The following is a 20,742-nucleotide window of genomic DNA, read 5'->3' as shown; positions in this document are numbered from 1 at the left end:
CCTGCCCTCAAGGAACCCAGGAAGTAGGGGTGGGTGAGCTGGGTCTCTTACCAGAAGTGACTGAAATATTTATGTTTATCCAATCTCTCCCTCTCACCACCTTGCAAGCTTGTCTTTCAATCTGACTAGAAATGCCCCCTCTCCCAACCTTTTTTCTTAATTGTAAGTTCAGAGCTTCCTTGGATCTGTTTTCCTCAGATTCTTTACTTTTGTTGTTGTTGTTGTTAGAGACAGGGTCTTGCTCTGTCACCCAGAATGGAGTGCAGTGACACAATTATAGCTCACTGTAACCTTAAACTCCTGGGCTCAAGAGATCCTCCTGCCTCAGCCTCCCAAAACTCTGGAATTACAGGCATGAGCCACTGCACCCAGCCAGATTCTTTACTTTTATGTTCCAGCTGCATTGATGTCCCTTCACTTTGGGACCCTCAGCCCCACAAGCAAATGGCTGGTATAACCAATTAGTCATTTTGACTTCCTTAAATAGTCGATTGCAGTAATGGTGCAGTGACCAAACTATGTCAATTATTCAGATTCCAAAATGAATCACCAGAATGACCAGAACCTTAGATCTCTGAGAAAAATGTCAAGAGTCCTTTTAACCTGTTCAAATTACAAAACAAGAGCAGAGCAAATAAAAAATGTCCAATTCTGACTCTCCCTCTTATAAGACAAGAAAGCGTTGGCAAACTCCTGACTCTCACGGTAAAATGGAGATGATAAGAATATACTGACTTGTTAAGGATGTTGAGAGGATTAATAGAAATATTACATGTAAAGTGCTCTGCACAGTGCCTGCCACACAGTAAGCAAGCCAGAAATGTTAACTAAAAAAAAAAAAAATCACATCTACAATTTTCATTTATTTTATTTATTTATTTTTATTTTTATTTTTTTTTTTTTTTGAGACAGAGTCTCACTCTGTTGCTGGAGGCTGGAGTGCCATGGCATCAGCCTAACTCACAGCAACCTCAAACTCCTGGGCTCAAGGGATCCTCCTGCCTCAGCCTCCAGAGTAGCTGGGTTTACAGGCATGCCCGGCTAACTTTTTTATACATATATATTTTTTTAGTTGTCCATATAATTTCTTTCTATTTTTAGTAGAGACCGGGTCTTGCTCTTGCTCAGGCTGGTCTCGAACTCCTGAGCTCAAACAATCTGCCTGCTGTGGCCTCCCTGAGTGCTAGGATTACAGGCATGAGCCACCGTGCCCGCCTATTTGCATAATATTTTGACCAATAAAGTTGAAAAAAAAAGTAGTGGCAGAGGTTATGTCCAGTTGCCCAAACAATTTCTTATTTGCCTTTTTTTTTGTTTTCACTTCTTTCATAGAAATAATTAACTCTCAAAAACAGTGTTAGCAAAGGGATAGTGTGAGGACACAGAGGTGGGAGAGTGGCATTTGGCAGAAATTTCCTGCAAAGTAATAGTGTGTATCCAAACACTTAAAATCATTAATACCCTTTCTCCGAGTAATTCCACTTCTGGGAATCTATTCTAAGGAAATCTGCCACACCACAGCCAGAGTGATTTTCTTAAAATAAAAATCAGATCACGCCACCATCCTACTTACAACCCATCAATGGCTTCCCATTCTTAGAATAAAATCCAGATTCATCATCACTAAAAGCCTACAAGGGGCTGTAAAATCTGGTTTCTCCTACATGGCAAACCACAGCAGCTGATATCCAGAGCAGGATCCTAGCAGTGGTTGTCAATTTCATCTTCACAGTAGAGTCCCCCACAGGGGCTGCATCCCAAACCAATTAAAACAGAATCTCTCTGTATAGACCTAGGCACCAGTACTTTTTAGATTTCCTCCGGGGATTCTGATGTGTAGCCAAGGTTGAGAATCACTACTTCCAAGCCCCTAAGCACTGAAAGTTATCTGTGGCCCCCCAACCCTACCTCCCAACATGCATGGATTATCAAGACAATGCTAAACCACTGGGCGCAAAAATTGGAAGCTACTTGAATATATTAAAAAAATATATCAAATATGAGCAACTCTGAAAACTTTCTCATTTTTTCCTCATTTCATTTCGTGGTTCTGACTCTCTGGTTCCATTAGCATTACTCCCACTGTATTGCAGTCATAGGGACCAAGTTTCTGTTCCTAGAATACCCCAAGCCTCCCTAGCCTCTGGGCTTTTGTACTTGCTGTTCCCTCTGCCTGGAATGCCTTCCCAGATGTTTATTCCCATCAGGATTGGGACTAGCCTAGAAAGGTGACTGAGGTGCCCAGGGTACAAAGTTTAAGGAGGCACTCACTTCTCAGGGTCATGCAAATGCCAACCTTGCACTTGCACAAGTCTGTGTGTGAGCTCCTCCTTAAATTTTGGGTCCTAGGCACTGCATTTGCCACACACTTTGGCCTCTGCCCTGTTCTCCATGGCCCATCGCAGCTCTTCAGAGAGGTTTGCCTGGACCTCCCTGCCCAAAAAAGCTGGCCGGTGCCCTTTCCAGTTACTCTCTGTCACATACCTTGTTTCTTTCCTTGGTAGTATTCGTCACCATCTGCAAGTATTGGGTTTCTTTGCACATTTATCATCTGTCTAACCCTTTAGGTTATGAGCTTTGTGAGAGCAAAGGTCACACCTGTCCCAGCCCCACCTCCTCTATCCTAGGCACACGCACAGCACCTGACCCTGACCCATAGGAAGCACTCAAGAAATGGAGGAATGAAATGGAAATTATCTAAAATAGATTGATACAAAGGTATTCATCTCAGTTTTACTTATTAATAGCGAAAAAAAAAAAAGGGAAATGATCCCAATGTCCAACACTAGGAAACTGATTAAGAGACCGTATATTCAGAGGTGAAATCTTCTGCAGCCATTAGAAATTATATTTATGAAGAATTTTTAATGAAATCAGCAAAGTATTACGTTAAGATGTTAAACAAACAAACCATGAGATTCAAAAATGAACATGTGCTATGACCTCAACTTAGTTAAAGAAAAAACAGAGTGGGGTTCATAGAGGAACAAAAGAAGAAAATTTGTTACATTTACCTAATATTGAAGGCCTGTGATAAGTGGGACCATGGGTAATTCTTTTCCGTGCTCTTCTAGTTTACTAATTAGAACACAGAGGTGGTATTTGTAAAACAAAATTTAAAAAAACTAAAAGTAAGCACTCAACAAATACGTGTTGAATGAACAAAGAATGAACACTCTTAGGGTGTGGCAGTGACTCACGGACCTTTGAGTAAACTTTGGCCAAAACATTGAGTCTTAGCTCTAATAATAGTGACCAACTCAAGCTAATATTTATTGAGCATTTACTAATGCCACGCACCGAGCCAAATGGTCGATATGAGGTTCTTCATGAAATTCTCCAAAACCACACTACAAGTAGGTATCAATGTGGCATTTTACAAGTTGGAAGTGTCATGCCAAGAGAAGCTAAGCAGCCTTCCCAAGGTCACTCAGCTGGTAGCAGGCAGGGCCAGGAAGGGAATGTCACAGGCAGGGACAGAAGGGACATTTGGCCCCAACCTCACATTCGTCAAAGACCTCAAATTTAGACCTTTGACGTTCTTCCCTAATGAGGTTATACACAGAGTTGCAGAGACACACGGACAGGAAGGAAGTCTAAATTTTAAAACTGTGCTCTGTTACCAGCCCACATACCTATTGGGGCTGTGCATTAATACTTCAAAATATATTCTTACCTGGCAAATAGGTAATCATATTGTATTATAGTTTGTTTCCTCTTGTGTTAAAAGTATCCAATTGTAAAAAGGAAGCAAAATATACCACCAATTTTGTACTGAGGGAGCTCAGTAAATTCACCCCAAAATACAACTCCTTGGTATAAAGAGTATTTGGAATTAAAGGCCCTTAGAGACCAACAGCCACTGGAAGGGGCCTGCCTTCTTTCTTCCTGAAAAACCAGACCCATCAAAAATAAAAATCAACTTCCCTTCCCCTCCCTGTTATCTCAATATATTACAGGAAAAAAGATCAAGAATGCAACCAGACCTGACCGAGATCATTTTAAATATTATACCTGTCTCTCAGGTTAATTTAATTTCCAAAGAGAGTCATTTGCAAGTTAATCCCATCCATTCATTCACCCAAGCATCTATTCGGCTTCCCTAGTAACCATTTATTGTCCCTAAACAGAATGACCTATATTTCTCATCTCCTCCTCCCCTCAAAGATGGGGGCATACAAACCTCTGGACTCCATTGAGATGTTGGGTAATCACTCTGTGATTCTCCCCGAGTGAACGGTATATGGGGGCGAAGGGGAAGATTCCCCTCACCCGCACAGTACCCTGCTTGCTATTTCTTACATCTTCAACACACTCAGAGCCTCAAAAACTGTAACATGATCCTTTCTTAACTCCTGAAAGAACCTGGAGTCAGGATTTGAACACAGACCAACCCCAGAGTCCTTAACCACCAGGATTTTCCTAGAGATCTTCCAAATTTCCTAGATAGATTGCACTCAAATTTATTCCCTGAGTAAACAAGAGATAAGGCTGTCTCTCTTTTGTTTTCTTTAAACCCTTTATTTGACTCCAGATTAACTCAGTTAGACATCAAGAATTGAGGAACTTGATTCTCAAACAGAAGACTCAAGTATAAATGGTGATTTTTAAAATATGATCTTAAAAGCAAATCCACGTCCTAGAGACATTCAAGCATATTTTTAAAAATGAAAACAGCAGCCTTTTTGTTCCTGCTCCCAGCTAGGAAATCTTTGTCACTGGTCAGGCTCCCTCCGTAAGGGCTATTTTTATAGCTAGTTTTCAAGTTGGTGCAGGAGGAATTTGGCTGGGAAACCTCATGACACATTTGAAATCTCCACTCAGGCTGCCTCAGCTTGAGGTAGGGGCCAAAATTCTATGAATCAGGGCACAAGATGTGCTCTCAGTGGCTCATGCACACTCTAAACAATAAAATAGGAGGACAATGAAGCTTATCTGAAGCTCTTTGTAACTTATAAAATAGAGAAGATAGAAGGTGAAATTCCCCCATGTTAGGCTCAGAGCTACAGGGCCATTCTAATGGAGGGAGCTCCCTTTTTTTTTTCTTTTTTTTTTTATTTCAGCTCATTATGGGGGTACAAAAGTTCAGGATATAGGCCGGGCGCGGTGGCTCACGCCTGTAATCCTAGCACTCTGGGAGGCCGAGGCGGGTGGATTGCTCAAGGTCAGGAGTTCGAGACCAGCCTGAGCGAGACCCCGTCTCTACTAAAAATAGAAAGACATTATATGGACACCTAAAAATCTATATAGAAAAAATTAGCCGGGCATAGTGGCGCATGCCTGTAGTCCCAGCTACTCGGGAGGCTGAGGCAGTAGGATCGCTTGAGCCCAGGAGTTTGAGGTTGCTGTGAGCTAAGCTGACGCCACGGCACTCACTCTAGCCTGGGCAACAAAGTGAGACTCTGTCTCAACAAAAAAAAAAAAAAAAAAAAAAAAAAAGTTCAGGATATATATATTGCCCATGCCTCCCCATCCCCCCGAGTCTGAGCTTCAAGTGTGTCCATCCCTTAGACAGTGCACATTGCACTCATCATGTAGGTGTGCACCCATCCCCTCCCCCCACCCCCATCCCCCACAGTCAGAACTTCAAGCGTATCCATTCCCCAGGCAGTGCACATCGCACTCATCAAGTAGGTATACACCCATCCCTTCCCCCGGCCCCCATTTTCGGGGATATCTGTAAATAAAATGTAAATTATGTAAATACCAATAAAAAATCTCCAGCTAAAAGTCACTGCCTTCTATTGTTTCTATAGTTATCTCTTAAAATTTTTAAAAAATATCCTGTGTCTATCTCTTTTCTGTACCTAGTAATGTATTTCTGAAGAACTGGATGGTGTGGAGGTGAAACTTCTTACTTTTTCGAGACAGCATCTTGCTCTGTCTCCCAGGCTAGAGTGCAGTGACGAAATCATAGCACACTGCAACTTCAAACTCCTGGGCTCAAGCGGTCCTCCTGCCTCAGCCTCCTGAGTAGCTAAGACTACAGGAGCACCACTCTGACCAGCTAATATTTTAATTTTCTGTAGTGATGGGTTTTGCTGTGTTGCCCAGTCTGGTCTCGAACTCCTAGCCTCAAGGATTCTCCCACCTCAGCCTCCCAAAGTGCTAGGATTACTGGCTTGAGTCACTGCCTCAAGCAGAAACATTTCACTTGGAATGCTAATGTACAAGCATTGTCTGGCCAGAGGTATTTCATCTTTCTATTCGCTTTTCGTAGGAATTCCTAGCATTGTGGCCTGCCACTTATTCCATGGCTTCTGATGTCTTTCTCCTGGTTCTTCCCCAACTCCATCCAGCCTTCTTAAACATCTTACCTAAAGTCAGCGCCCACCAGGATTGGGTGTGTGGTGGGGGTGGGAAGAAGGAGTGTGCAGATGGAAGTTAAAGCTGGGGTAAAGGAGAGTGCTGCCTTCTGCATTTACTGTCACTGCTTGGAAGTCACCTAAATCTGATGACGTCAATAATAATAATAACACAATCCATAATAATAGTAGTTAACATTTATTGGGCTCTTACTACTTGCCAGGCAAGGTGCTAAGGGCTTTACATAACTACCATAGCTACTGCTTATTGAACCCTCAAGATGACCACATAAAGTCAGGTGCTCTTTGTATTCCCAGATGATGAAGCAGACGTTTATAAAGGCCATGATTTGCCCAAGGTGACAGCTGGTAAACAGTAGAGTGGTTGCCTGTCTCTGTGCTACCCCTATAATTTATTTTAGCCAACAATCAACTTAATTTATATGAGTAACCTGTTTCTTAGAAGCAATCAGGTGTCACAAGTGTGACTCTTTATCAATAAAGAGTTAAAGAAGGTCAAGTGCGGTGGCTCACGCCTATAATCCCAGCACTCACAGAGGCCAAGGCAGGAGGATCACTTAAGGTCAGGAGTTCAAGACCAGCCTGCGCAAGAGCGAGAACTGTCTCTACTAAAAATAGAAAAATTAGCCTGGTGTGGTATGCGCCTGAAGTCCCAGCTACTTGGGAGGCTGAGGCAGGAGGATCACTTGAGCCCAGGAGATTGAGGTTGCTGTGAGCTAGGCTGATGCCATGGCACTGTGGCCTGGGTGACAGAGCAAGCTTCTGTCTCAAAAAAAAAAGCAAGCAAGCAAGCAAGCAAGCTAGCTAAAGAACCTTCCTTCCAGATAAGGAAGGGTAAATATTTGACTTCAGAGCTTCTTGCTGAAATGGAACCATTTAGCTTCTTCAGTGGTCTGCTATATCTGTCATAACTGAAGTTATTCCTTCATCCTATGACAGGGAGGCAAATGCAGGCTTATTCTATATGGTCTGTTCTGCTAAAATGATTTGAAGGTCACCCTGCTTGGCATGGTGTTTGGACCATCCCTTAGGCATGCTACCTCTCAGGGGACCCTCCCTGCTGGGCCCTGGAAAAGGCTACTTAGAAAAAGCATGACTTGTGGTGGCTTTTAGATGGGGAAGAAGCAGATGGCCGAGTATTACATCACCTCGGGTAAGGAAAACAGGAATATGAAAATAATAGGATTGCAGAAAAATAATAGTCTAATCTCCAAATCATCAGTGAGCATCTGGGAGGTGTTTATTCCCAGCAAACACCAGGGATGGAAGAGGGCTAATAAAAACCTGGCCCATTGCTACCCAATTCAAAAGCAGATACCAAAATACTAATAGCCATTTACTAAGAATTTCAATTATTAATATATTTATTTCTAACCATTACCACTCCTCAAACTCTGGGAGGTAAATATTATAAAATTCCTGTCTTTACATGGGAAGAAATTGCACTCAGAAAGGTTAGTGAGTAACTTGCCCCAAGCCACACAGCTAGTAAGTGGCAGAACCTGGATTTGAATCCTGGGTTATCTGATACCAAAGATATCCCCTACCTAAAAACCACTTGAGGGCCATAAAAGAGGAAATGTTTTTCTGACCATCCTATAATGTACCAATATGATGCATGAAATTCCAAACACCTAGTCATTCTTACCAGTTGAATCTGTTTTTTTTTTTTTTTTTTCCTTTTGAGACAGAGTCTCACTCTGTTGCCTGGTCTAGAGTACAATGGCGTCATCATAACTCACTGCATCCTCTAACACCTGGGCTCAAGTGATCCTCCCGCCTCAGCCTCCGAATTGGCTAGGGCTATGAGAGCACACCACCACACCCAGCTAATCCAGCTAATTTTTCTATTTTTTGTAGAGATAAAGGGATGGAGATCTCACTATGTTGCCCAGGCTGGTCTCAAACTCCTGGGCTCAATCGATCCTCCCACCTGGGCCTCCCACAGTGCTGGAATTACAGGCTTGAGCCACTGTGCTGGGCCTGAATTCTTATTCTTATTAGTGCTCTGGTCATGGAACATAAGTATTGAGTGGTCAGCCCTGACCCTGCTTCCTCCATTAGCCCTGTGATTTTGAGCACATGTGACTTTGCAGAACATAATGTCGTTGGGGAACTCATATATCATCCTACAGCGGACAATCCCATACTTAACTCTGGGGAATTACGTTATTGGAGGGCTGAGAGTTTCACTTTGTATCTTATTCCCTTTGGTATTGTCAAGGTGATACTAGGACCTAATCTGAAACCTGCAGTGTAATGACAGAAGGCTCTAATTCGGTGCTTGCCAAATTTACTTTAGGCTATTATAAGAAACAATTATAACGTATTAATATAACTCTGAGGGAAACCAGGAGGTATATTGTACACCTGGATTATAGTGGATAGCAAAGATAAAACTGTCTCAAAGATGAAAGAATTACTGTTGCAAGAAATCGTCATGATTTTACTCATCTTACAGATATTTACTGAAACATAAGGCAAGGTACAGTCCAGGCGCAATGGCTCACGCCTGTAATCCCAGCACTTTGGGAAGCTGTGGCAGGCGGATCACCTGAGTCCAAGAGTTAGAGACCAGCCTAAACAACATAGTGAGACTCTGACTCTACTGAAAAAAAAAAAAAGAAAAAGAAAATTAGCCAAGTGTAGTAGTGTGCACCTGTCACCCCAGCTACTTGAGAGGCTGAGGCAGGAGGAACTCTTGATCCCAGGAGTTTGAAGCTTTACTGACCTATTATCGGGCCTCGGCACTCCAGCCTGGGCAACAGAGTGAGACCCCTTCTGTTAAAAAAAAAAAAAAAAAAAAAAAGACAAAGTATATAATACAGACTAACAGTCATCACATTGAAAACACACAGAAGCACACCAATTAATTAATAATCTGCTGCACACGTATGCCACATCCAGAACATACTTTCTATGTCCAGGCACCATGTAATCTCTGAGGGGGCTTTCTGGCTTCATGTGGCCTGTGCAGCTATACTTGGCTCCGTGCTTAGAAGGTTTTTAAGTTTGGTTTAATGCTTTGCTATTGCCATCTTGAAATATTTATTGAAATTTGAATAAGGAGTGCTGTTATTTTATTTTATTTTATTTTTTGAGACAAAGTCTCACTCTGTTGCCCCGGCTAGAGTGCAGTGGCCTCATCATAGCTCACATCAACCTCAAACTCCTGGGCTCAAGTGATCCTTCTGCCTCAGCCTCTTGAGTAGCTGGGACTATAGACATTGGCCACCATGCCCAGCTAATTTTTTCTATTTTTAGTAGAGATGGGGTCTCCGCTCTTGCTCAGGCTGCTCTCAAACTCCTGACCCCAAGTGATCCTTCTGCCTTGGCCTGCCACCCAATTTTCAAAAAAAGGGCAAAGGACTTGAATAAATATTTCTTCACAGAAGATATACAAATGGCCAATAAGCAAATAAAAAGAAGCTTAACATCACTCATCATTAGGGAAATACAAATCAAAACCACTATGGGATACCATTTCATACTCAGTAGGATGGCTACTATAAACAAAAACAAAACTAGAAAATAATAAGTGCTGGGTAGAGTGTGGAGAAATTGAAACCCTCGTGTATTGCTGGTGAGAACATAAAATGGTACAACTGCTAAGGAAAATAGTTTGGAAGTTCTCCCCTTCCCTAAAACAGAGTTGCCATACAATCCAGAAATTCCAATTCTGGGTATATTTATCCAAAAGAATTGAAAGCAAGGACTCAAACAGATACATGCACACCCATGTTCATAGCAGCATTATTCACAATAGCCAAAATGTAGAAGCAACCCAAGCATCCACTAGTAGATGAATGGCTAAAAAAATGTGCTGTCTACACTTACAATAGAATATTATTTAGTCTTAAAAAGGAAGGAAATTCTGACACATGCTACAATAGGGATATACATTAAAGACATTATGCTAAGTGAAATAGGCTAGTCACAAAAGGACAAATACTGTATGATTCCACTTATATGAAGTATCTAGAGTATTCAAATTCATAGAGACAGAAAGTAGAATGGTAGTTGCTAGGAACTGGGGGGAGGAGAACATGGGAGTTAGTGTTTAATAGTTTGAGATGATGAAAATGTTTTGGAGATGTATAACAGTGATGGTAACATAAAAATGTAAATGTACGGTTTTTTTTTTGAGACAGAGTCTCACTTTGTTGCCCGGGCTAGAGTGAGTGTCTTGGCGTCAGCCTAGTCACAGCAACCTCAAACTCCTGGGCTCAAGCAATCCTCCTGCTTCAGCCTCCCAAGTAGCTGCGACTACAGGCGTGAGCCACCACACTCGGCTAATTTTTGTTTCTATGTTTAGTTGACTGGCTAATTTTTTCTATTTTTAGTAGAGAGGGGGTCTCGCTCTTACTCAGGCTGGTCTTGAACTCCTGACCTCAGATGATCCACCTGCCTTGGCCTCCCAGAGTGCTAGGATGGATTACAGGCATGAGCCACTGTGCCTGGCCTGATGTTTCATTTTCAAAAATGATTCAATGCTATGATGTCATTGAAAAAAAAAAAATGGGAGGGTGTCTGTCATTGATCATAGGAATCAGGTAATCTTTCCTTTACTTTCAAATATATTTCTTCAAATCCAGGCATTTGTTGCCTTGCCATCAGCTATCTGATGGTAGCATGTGATAGATAAATTGTCATTATGGTTATTTAGAGCTGGTAGACCACTATGCCATGTCCTGAGCCAATCCCTTGAGATTGCAGATGAGGAAACTAAGGTTCAGGGAGATTCAGTGTCCTGCTCATGGTCACTGACTGCATCAATGTCTAATAAATAGGAAAACTGGGAAAAAAAAAAAAAAAGATTGAAACATGAAGTGTCCCAGAAACTATCACCTCTATAATCTCCTGTCCCTTAGACTTCCCTGATCTATCATTTGTTTACATATAACAGAAAATCACAGGCTGGTCCGAGTGTAGTGGTGTCTACAGCTAATTGATCACAACCAGTTACAGATTCCTTTGTTCCTTCTCCACTCCCACTGCTTCACTCAACTAGCCTAAAAAAAGAAAAAGAAAAAAAAAAAAAGAGAGAGAAAATTATATTTTTCCAGGAGGGCCATGAATGTAGATATACTCCTTTCATCCAAACAGAAATAGAGAAGAGATTTATTACTACAGTGAGCAGTAGACCCCAGAACTCTCTCAGCCTTCCAGGTAAAAATGGGCCAAGTGAAAATTCATACTCAAGTAGTGGTGATACCATTCAAAGAGCTTCCTTGGCCTGGCTTCTGGAGTTCTGGGTGTCATTTTACCTGTGCTGAGTTCACACTATCCTCAAAACATGGGCCTAGTGACAAGTAAATAAGGTGGGTGGTGAGGGTTGGCCTCTCAGTGGAAAGCTTTGAAGAATTTAACAACTCAGCCCACCTCTGCTTGGGACGTAATCCCACGGTCTCATGCATAACAGCAAAGAGGCTACGTGACATGTGTCCCCCACACTCCATGGCGTCTGCCTTTATACAACGCAAACAACTTCCTCCCTAGCAAATCTAACTGGCTAGGTCAGGGTTTCTCAGAGGCCTTGGCACTACTGGCATTTGGGGCCAGATAATTCTCTGCTATGGGGCTGTCCTGAGCGTTGTAAGATGTTTAGCAGCATCCCTGGCCTCCGCCTGCTAGATGACGGTAGCATCCTCTCACTTGTAACAATCAAAAATATTTCCAGATACTGACAAATGTCCCCTTGGAGACAAAATTGCCCCCAGTTGAGAACCACTGTGTTCTAGATGAATCCTGTGAGGACAACTGTCACTTCAGACTAGACAGTCAGTTCCCACCAGGCAGTGAGCTTCCCAGGCAAGAGACGCTGGAAACATGTATTAATCATCTTTGTGGCTGGACGAGGTGGCTCACGCCTGTAATCCTAGCACTATGGGAGGCCAAGGGGGGTGGATCGTTTGAGCTCAGGAGTTCGACACCAGCCTGAGCAAACGCGAGACCCCATCTCTACTAAAAAAATAGAAAGAAATTATATGGACAACTAAAAATATATACAGGAAAAATTAGCCAGGCATGGTGGTGCATGCCTGTAGTCCCAGCTACTCGGGAGGCTGAGGCAGGAGGATCGCTGGAGCCCAGGAGTTTGAGGTTGCTGTGAGCTAAGCACCCAGGGTGACCGAATGATACTCTGCCTCAAAAACAAAAAGAATGTGGCCTAAAGATGCAAATTTGAGAGTCATCAGCCTAAAGACGTACTTTAAGGATAAGTGTGAAAACAATGTTAGAGATAATTGTTCAACGAAAAGGAAAGTTTTTAAGTGCAATTAAACAAATTAAAAAAACCTAGAATCATCCATCTCAAAGGCCCTTAAACATCCCTACAAGCCCCCTTCAGAATCTTAAAGTGTGAACTCTTGCTCTTGGCCTTCTAATTAATCCTGCCTTAAATTCTCAAGGGCCATTCACAACAAGCAAAAAGCCTTTTATCATCATTTGTGAAAAAGGACCCAAAAGAGCTGCTTCTTTTGCTGTATTTGCATCACATCAGTGCAGTTTCTGAGTTTTTTTTTTTTTTAATCCCAATTGTGCAATATGTAGGCCACCCTATAGTTTAAATAGGCATTTCCAAATTTGCCTTGGGGAAGTAACCAATTGATGCTTGTCTCCATGGGAAAGCAAGCTCTGAGCTATACACTTTTGGAACACAACCTGCTGCTAACAAGTTAGCAATTGCCACCGCATGGTTTCAATCAGACCCAGCCCCTAACTCTACGGAACTATTATGTAATAATAAAAATAGTAATGTTAGATAGCATTTACTGAGCATTGCAATGATCTGAATGTGTCCCCTCAAATTCATATGTTGAAATCCTACCCCTCAAAGTGATGGTTTTAGGAGGTGGGGCCTTTGGGAGGAGATTAGGTCATGAGGATTAGTATCCTTGTAAAAGGCCCCAGGACACAACAAGGTTACGTCTGTGGACCAGAAAGTGGGCTTTCTTCAGACACCATCTCTACAAGGTCCTTGATTTTGGACTTCCCAGCCTCTATAACTAGGAGAAATAAATTCTTATTTTTGTTTTGTTTCGTTATTTAAGACAGAGTCTCACTCTGTCCCCCTGGGTAGAATGCAGTGGCATCATCATAGCTCACTGCAACCTCACCACTCCTGGGCTCAAGTGATCCTCCTGCCTTGGCCTCCAAGAGTGCTAGGATTACAGGTATGAGCCACCACGCCCTGCCAAGTTCCTACTGTTTAAAACCCACCTATTTATGATATTTTGTTATAGCAGCCCACATGGACTTAGACAAGCATCTACCCTGTGCCAGGTAGTAGGCTTCTCTGCCCTTTACAGACAGAACTCTAATCTTTACACAGGCTTGATGGGGAGGTATTATTACACCCATTTTACAGATCAAAATACCAAGCCTCGGAATAATTATGTGTCTTGCTAAAGAACTAGACCTGCCTTTCCTTAGACTTTGTGGCAAGCCCAGTTGTTCAGTAAGCCTTATTATTTATTGTGGCATCTGGCCAAGCTCTCTCATTTGCTCATCTAAAGATACAAACCCCATCTCTTTCTTTCTTCTGTCAACTACAGTTTCCGGCTTACAATGGGTACTCAAATATTTATTGAAGGAATGAAGTAGAGTCACAGACATGACTATACAAAAAACATAACTGATGCATTAAAGGGGTAGAATTGGGGCGGGGCGCAATGGCTCACACCTGTAATCCTAGCACTCTGGGAGGCTGAGGTGGGTGGATCGCTCGAGGTCAGGAGTTCGAGATCAGCCTGAGCAAGAGCGAGACCCTGTCTCTACTAAAAATAGAAAAAAATTAGCCAGTCAACTAAACATAGCAACAAAAATTAGCCAGGTGTGGTGGCTCACGCCTGTAGTCTCAGCTACTCGGGAGGCTGAGGCAGGAGGATCGCTTGAGCCCAGGAGTGTAAGGTTGCTGTGAGCTAGGCTGACGCCACGGCACTCACTCTAGCCCGGGCAACAAAGCGAGACTCTGTCTCAAAAAAATAAAATAAAATAAAATAAAATAAAGGGGTAGAACTGGATCCCGAAAGAGTCCTGGGATGTTATATAATCTAGAAGTCATCACCTGACTGGCTCCAAGTGGACTATGGACTCGGGAGTATTTTGTGTAAATTCCAAACTCTGCAAAGAAAAAAACAAAGTTGTATTAGTTCTCAACATTTATAAATTGGGAAATTGCAATGAAAATACAAATTTTTAAAATTTTTACTTTTCTTGAAATCTGGCAATACTAGACCCATATTCCCACGAGGTAACAAAGGGAGAGGATTGAGTAGGGACTACCCTTAGCCCCGTATCAGCTACCACATCGTCTCCTGTAGACATTTGATCTTGCACCTTCCAACTATAAAATTCCCTTATTCTAGAAGTGAGAAAACAGAGACCCAGCAGAGCAAAGTGACTTGCCCTGAGGGATTCAGGTGTACCTCTTTCCACTGCCCAGGATCCACAGGTGTCCTAAAAATCTGTATTTGTCATGACTGCCCATAAACACACATGGATGAAAATGCGTGTGGGTATAAAGACTGAACAGAAATGTGTAGGCCACATATTACCAAGCTAAGGAAAAAGACAAAATATATGGATTGGATCAATCCAAAAGGATCCTGTCAGTTCAAAAATTCTAAGGCAATAACATTTCTGTTGCCCTTGGTCACAAGTTTGGACCATTGCAATCCGGGGCTCTTTCTACTTGTTTAAGGAAATAACCAAGTCTAGGTTAATGTTTATTTCAATTCTGAGTCAGCCTTGGTTTCACTTTCTAAATCGTTTGGTAATGATCTGATAAGATGTCGGGAAATGAGTAAAAAGAAAAAATCGGACGGCAGGGTGGAGTGAGTGAAAAATAGCTGATTTAGGGGAGGCCTCCGGGGAGTAACTATGTGGTAATTAGTGACACGGAGGACAGAATAGGTCCAAATGTTAATTAAAGTGTCTTCTCCTCCTTTACTCTCTAGGGCCCCCTTGAATTTAATTACTCTCCCCTGGCCATTTGCCCCTCCCCCAGGCAGATCATCCGTTGATGGGGGCAGGAAGGATGCCAATGTCTCCAGAGAATCAGAAAAACAAATGCAACAACTGCCCAGACCTGGTTCAGTAAATCATTGATCTGAAAGTCAGAAAGTTTCAGACACACCTCTGTGATTCAGTGTTGCGTACCCAGGCCAGGGCTTCTCACTTTTTTTTTTTTTTTTTTTTTTTAAGACATAGTGTCACCCTGTTGCCCAGGCTAGAGTGCCATGGCATCAACCTAGTTCACAGCAACCTCAAACTCCTGGGCTCAAGCAATCCTTCTGCCTCAGCCTCCCCAGTAGCTGGGACTACAGGCATGCGCCACCATGCCCAGCTAATTTTTTCTGTATATATTTTTAGTTGTCCATATAATTTCTTTCTATTTTTAGTAGAGACAGGGTCTCGCTCTTGCTCATGCTGGTCTCGAACTCCTGAGCTCAAATGATCCTCCCTCCTCAGCCTCCGAGAGTGCTAGGATTACAGGCGTGAGCCACCTCACCCGGCCGAGTTTCGTCATTTGTACCCAGCACACACGGGACGCAGAAGCCACAGGTCTGAGACTGTATTGAGGAGAGAGCCCTGGGGTGGGTCACTGCTTCCCAAACTTGTCTGCTCACTTAAATCATGGGAGGGGGCATGTTAAAGAACTGTCAATGACTGGCTGGTTCCCATCACCAGATTCAGATTTAATTAGTGTGGGTGAAACCTGAGCATTAGGAGTTTTTTCCAAAGCTTCCAAGGAGATTCTAGAATGAAGTAAAATTTGACACATACTGCCTTAGACTAGAGCAGTAGCCCTGGAACTTGAGAGGACACTAGGTGACCTGCAGAGGTTGTTAAAAAAAAAAAGATTGCTGGGCCCCACCCTTCTGAGTGCGGGATTCCGCAGGTCTGGGCCAGGGCCTGAGAATTTGCATTTCTAAAAAAGCTTTGCTGAATCTGCTAGTCTGGGGGATCACACCTTGAGAACCACTTCCTGTGGGCTGTGGAAGAGGTGAGGGACCATGCACACAACAGCTGTGTCACCACCTGGAGGCATTGATCTTCACTTAAGCAAGCACTTAAGCAAGTATAAATTGCCAGGGTCCAGGAGCTCCGTTGGCTGTCCTCTTGCCACCTGGGGAAGACTGTCCACCGACTGCAGCCAGCCTAGGGAGCCCCGTTTATGCCACAAGACTTGCCAGGTCTCCAGTCTATCCTCTCCATGTGCACAACCCCCTTTGCCACGGTTCAGTACAACTGTGGCCCCTCTAGAGCAGAGGACAGTGGGCTTGTCCGCAGGAGGTAGTGCTGTTGGGGAGGATAAACTCCTACACCCAGGCACGTTGGAGATCTCCCACCAAGTCAGGATGGTGGTAGAACATCCACCTTTGCTCCAGTAAAATCCCATGATTCCATTCCAGGGACATGGCTTGGCCACCTTAGTTCTTATGCCAAGGGTGCCCCCATGGGGACACTGAGATATGGTTGAAGAATTAAGAATTATTTTATGGGGACCCGCTGGAAGAATGTTCAATGTAGGGACTGTCCCTGATAAGACCAAGTTATTTTCTGAATCAGTACAATATTTCTTCCAGCTATTTATTTATTTATGATATTTTTTAGAGACGAAGTCTCACTCTGTCACCCAGGCTGGAGTGCAGTAGTGAGATCATAGCTCACGGTAACCTCCAACCTGCCTCAGCCTCCTGAGTAGCTGGCACTGTAGGCACACGCTGTCACACTTTGCTAATTTTTTAAAAAAAATTTTTTTAGATATGGTGTCTGGCCATGTTGCCCAAGCTGGTCTTGAACTCTTGGCCTCAACCAATCTTCCCACCTTAGCCTCCCAAAGTGTTGGGATTACAAGACGTGAGCTAGCTACTGCACCTGGCTCTCCAGCTTTTACTCCATGCTTTACATTCAAAAAAGAAGAAGAGAAGAAAAAAGCATGCTGTACATTTACAATTGGGCTTCAAGATGAAGCAGAGATGAGTCCCAGAAGTTCTTTTTAAATATCCATTTTTGGCCGGGCGAGGTGGCTCACGCCTGTCATCCTAGCACTCTGGGAGGCCAAGGTGGGAGGATCGCTCAAGGTCAGGAGTTCGAGACCAGCCTGAGCAAGAGCGAGACCCCCCCCCTACTAAAAATAGAAAGAAATTATCTGGCCAACTAAAAATATATATAGAAAAAATTAGCCAGGCATGGTGGCGCATGCCTGTAGTCCCAGCTACTCGGGAGGCTGAGGCAGAAGGATTGCTTGAGCCCGGGAGTTTGAGGTTGCTGTGAGCTAGGCTCATGTCACGGCACTCTAGCCCGGACAACAGAGTAAGACTGTGTCTCAAAAAAAAAAAAAAAAAAAAAAAAAAATCTTAGAATAGCCCTAGAGATGTGGGAAGTCAAATGCCATTTATTAAGCACACACTATGTGCCAGGCAAGCCTCTTTGTAGTCATTAGCTTATGTATTGCTGTAGAAAGCTCTATTATCGCTGGGATTATGACTGTCTGGAATATTTCCCTAGAAAGTTTGCAAAGCTATTTTTTAAAGCAAAATGGTCTATTCAGATAAACCATTCCCCCACAGAGAAAATGATGCAGATATTGAAGAAGTCTATAGGGCTGAGAACCTGTGTGAGCCATTATGCCATTGAAACTTCTTGGACCTCTTAGGCTGACTATTATTATAAAACTCCTGGGGAGAGCTGGTTATTCAATTACACCACAAACAAAGTTTTAGCAATTGCTTTGAAATGGTTTTTCCAGGCCTATGGGCACCCAGGCTGTGTTGGTGTCTAGTAAGGTTAATTTCTGCCTGCTGGCAGAGACTTTTAAGTATTACTTTGTTATCGCTGTTGTTACACGTAGGCCATAAATTATATAGCAAAACAAAGCCACTCATTGGGCAAAGGACCGATATTTTTTTCTCTCTAAAATACTGTATTGAACATTGGCCATGAAAATGACTATGTTTGTTCATTTAATAGGTATGTTTTTAAGTACCTACTACATGCCAGGCACGGGGTTTACGATGGTGAACAAAATAGACATAATCCTTGCCCTGGAGGAGTTGCACAGCTGGCACAAGAAAGAGATGATGCAGGTAGATCAGCCTGAATCTGGGTAATGACACTTGTCTCTGTGTTGTGTATACAACACTCCAGTTGTATATATGAGAGGGTAATATCAGGGGTATCATTTATAGTGCAAGTCCAGGGAAATGACTTTAGCTGGGCCTTAGGGGTTGAGGAAAAAGGGTTCAGGTAGGGAGTTGGGAGGGGAAGAGAGTATCTGCTAGAAGTAAAGGGTCCCTGTGGTGGGAAAGAACTTGGCAACATGTGGGAACTGAAGGAAGAGTGAGGTAGGACAGAACAATAGGTTGCTTCAGAGAACCTTACTATATACACCCTCGAACAACATGGGTTCGAACTGCAAGGGTCCACTGCTACGTGGATTTCCTTCCACATCTGCCACACCTGGGACAGCAAGACCAGCCCCTCCTCTTCCTGTTCCTCCTCCACCTCCTCAACGTGAAGAGGATGAGGATGAAGGCCTTTATGTGTTAGATCCGGTTCCCCTTGGCCCCAGGAACAGAGAGGCAGAGTCACTGAGGCTGCAAAAAGGCAAAGGAGTTTATTAACTAGCCCCAGGCCAGGGTCCAAATTCCAGAGCACCAATGCAGTGGCCTCTCCAGGAACTAGGACCCCGCCCTGGGGTAAAGATTAGGCTTTTATACTTTTCTGTATGCTAGTTTTCACACGACACGTTATTCTGCACACAACACGTTAGTCTGCACATGACATACTAGTCTGTACACGACACACTAGTCTGCACACGACACACTAGTCTGCACTTCATCCCCCTTCAGTTTATTTGTTCCTTTTGTTTAGAAGTGGCTGATCGCCTTGGCTTCAGGTTTGTTGACTCTAAGTTTCAAGCCAGTTGTAGTTAACATCATCCAGGGGAAGAGGAGGGTCTCCGACGGGGGAGGGGGGGCTGTTGTTGCATACCTTCTAGTTTTTGGTTACAAGCGATACTGGGAACACACGCCCTGCACAAGCCGTTCATGCGCTGATCATGTCTTGCTCTTCTTATCTACTTAGTTGGTTGGAGGGCCCCTGGACTCTCCAGCCCTTTATCAGAAAGCAACTTGTAGTTACCTCCCCGGGGCTTTGTTTTCCTTTACTTTAGTGAAGCCTGCCATGGCTCCACTTATGCTAAGCACCAAGCCAGCAAGCCATATATACAGAAGCAGAACTAGGCTTCTCACATCCAGGAAGCCTAGCCTATCATGGAGTTACCTTTGTTCTTATCTCTGTTTTTCATTCTGATTAACTATATTTATTAAACAACTAAAAGCAAGCATAGTCACAGAAGCGAATAGCATCAGTTAGAATCAAAGAGAGCACACATTTTCCTACTATCAATTCCTGTTCTTCATATGATGATCCACTTCCACGTAATGCGTAGTAAATGTATTTTCTTTCTTATGATTTTCTTTTTTTTTTTTTAAGACACAGTCTCACTCTGTTTTCCAGGCTAGAGTGCTGTGGCATCTCCCTAGCTCACAGCAACCTCAAACTCCTGGGCTCAAGCAATCCTTCTGCTTCTGCCTCTGCCTCCCGAGTAGCTGGGACTACAGGCATGCGCCATCATGCCCGGCTAATTTTTTCTATGTATTTTTAGTTGTTTGGCTAATTTCTATTTTTTTAGCAGAGATGGGGTCCCGCTCTTGCTCAGGCTGGTCTCGAACTCCTGAGCTCCAATGATCCGCCTGCCTCGGCCTCCCAGAATGCTAGGATTACAGGCATGAGCCACCAGGCCTGGCCAAGATTCAGAGATTTCTGATTAGCAATTGATTAAGGAAGCAAGGCCTTGTCTAAAACCTTGGGGTCAGTGGAAAGGAATGTTAAGGTTTGGCGTGTGGGTGTGACTCTCTCCAGGGCCCTTGGGAAGAAATTTAGAACAAAGACCAGCAGTCAGAGTTCCGTGCTCAGTGAGAGTTCCGTTCTCTCTTATCTGAGGTCTGTGTGATAGCAGTCAACATTTTCCATCCGGTGGGAAAATGAGTCCAATTTAATCTATTTTTTCTTTTGTCATTTGTGTTTTAGTGTTGTATCTAAGAAGGCTTTGCCTTGCCCAGAGTTACAGAGATTTATTCCTATATTGTCTTCTAAGAGTCACGTTTTAGCTCTTACATTACTGTTCAGTTTTTGAGGCAAATGTCCAAAAATATTCATATAAAAATTGTACCTAAAGAGGGTCATGTTCCTTCCTGTCCAAAGGAGCATCTAGTTCAAGGGTCAGAACACACCTGTGTTTATCCTCACTGCTAGTCCAGTGCCCAGGAGGTAGTCTTGGGTAGTGGTTAAGGGAGCAGATTCCAAAGTCAGACCACCTAGATCTGGGGCTTGGCAAACTTTT

This window comes from Eulemur rufifrons, chromosome 14 (genome assembly GCF_041146395.1).
Source record: "Eulemur rufifrons isolate Redbay chromosome 14, OSU_ERuf_1, whole genome shotgun sequence".
NCBI classification, from domain to species: Eukaryota; Metazoa; Chordata; class Mammalia; order Primates; family Lemuridae; genus Eulemur; species Eulemur rufifrons.
The sequence above is the reverse complement of the archived record's forward strand: the minus strand, read 5'-3'. Positions refer to the sequence as shown.